Source organism: Bidens hawaiensis, unplaced genomic scaffold (genome assembly GCF_021521415.1).
Source record: "Bidens hawaiensis isolate Kalapana, Puna unplaced genomic scaffold, B.hawaiensis_p1.1 tig00078896_1, whole genome shotgun sequence".
Classification (NCBI taxonomy): domain Eukaryota; kingdom Viridiplantae; phylum Streptophyta; class Magnoliopsida; order Asterales; family Asteraceae; genus Bidens; species Bidens hawaiensis.
This window is the reverse complement of record NW_027503503.1, coordinates 14,057-15,813: the sequence shown is the minus strand read 5'-3', so window position 1 is coordinate 15,813 and position 1,757 is coordinate 14,057.

Genomic DNA, 1,757 nt, shown 5'->3' with positions numbered 1-1,757 from the left:
AAAAGGAAAGGAAAAGATTTGTTGTTGTTGCAAGTGTATTTGGATGATATCATCTTTGGATCTACAAATGAGGGGATGTGCAAGGAGTTTGAGGTTGTGATGAAGTCAAAATATTGCATGAGTTCAATGGTGAAATAAATTTCTTCCTTGGGTTGCAGGTCCAACAAAAACAAGCTGGAATATTTGTCAACCAATCCAAGTGTGTGAAAGACATATTGACCAAGTTCCAATGTAATGAGTTGAAGATAGTTTCTACTCTTATGGACAAATATGAAAAAATGCTAGCAGATGAAAAGGGGGAGTCAGTAGATCAGCATGAATACATAGCAAAAGTTGGATAACTGATGTACTTGAGTGCATCTAGACGTGAGATCATGTTTATTGTTTTTATGTGTGCAAGTATTTCAATCCAATCTCGAAGTCTCTCGTATGATGGCTGTCAAAAGAATTTTCAGATACCTGAAAGGTAACCTGCCCTAGGGATTTAGTACCCAAAGAACAAATATTTTGATTTGCTTCCCACTGACAGTTATTACGATGGATGCAACATGAGCAGGAAATCAACTTCAGGTGGATGTCAATTATTAGGAAATGAACTAGTGTCCTTGCGTTGGAAGAAACATGTTGTGCATAAGTTCTCTAAATTCAAATTCATATGCCAGACTATGGTTTGAATTTTCTAAATACCCCTGTTCTAATTGATAACACTGGTGCTATGTTTATTGTTGGAAATCCTATGCAACACTCTAAGACCAAGCACACTGATATTATACATCATTTCATTAGAGACTGTAATGACAAAAGCTTAACAGAAATGAAAAGGGTTGACACTAGTGATAACTTGGTTGACCTATTCACCAAGCCACTAGATAAAACAAGATTCAACTTTCTATTAAAGGATTTTGTCATTATAAACTTTAATAAAGCATAGTTGATTGTGATTGAGATGCTAACTTACTATCTTTAGCAAAGTTTTAAGGGTCTTCTGTTTTTTGCATGATTATGTGTTTGATTGATATTTGCTTAACTAATTATTCATGAATTATGTGTTTATGTTGCTTAAGTATGTTGTTTGATTGTGCTAATTATCATGAACATTTGTTTGTAGTTTCCTTCATGATGAATTGGCATGACTATTTTGCTTGTTTGAGCTATTATGATTGCAATGTGTATTGTTTTAGCATGATTGTGCATTTTGTGCTTGCATTCAAGCATGTTTATGTGTTTGCATGATTATGTGTTTGATTGATATTTTGTTAACTAATTATTCATGAGTTATGTGTTTATGTTGCTTAAGTATGTTGTTTGATTGTGTAATGATCATGAACATTTGTTTGTAAGTTTCCTGCATGATGAATTGGCATGACTATTTTGCTTGTTTTAGCTATTATGATTGCAATGTGTATTGTTTTAGCATGATTGTGCATTATGTGCTTGCATTCAAGTATGTTTACATATGTTTGTTCTGAAATGACTATGTTACATGCCTGCTTGTTTGTATTTATGTGAATTGTGACTGATCCTCAAGTGTGATATCAAATTGATTTGATATGTGATTACATTTGTGTGAAAAAAAATTGAATTTCAAACTAAGATTTTTATAATCTTATGATGAGTTTTTTATATGAAAACTGAAAAGAATTTTGCTTTAATGTTTGAGTCTGTTTTAAACTGATAAGTTTGAATGATAAATCAAAAAAACAGTTTTTAATATAGTCAAATGTTTTGATCTAAAACAGTTTTTAAAGATTATCCAG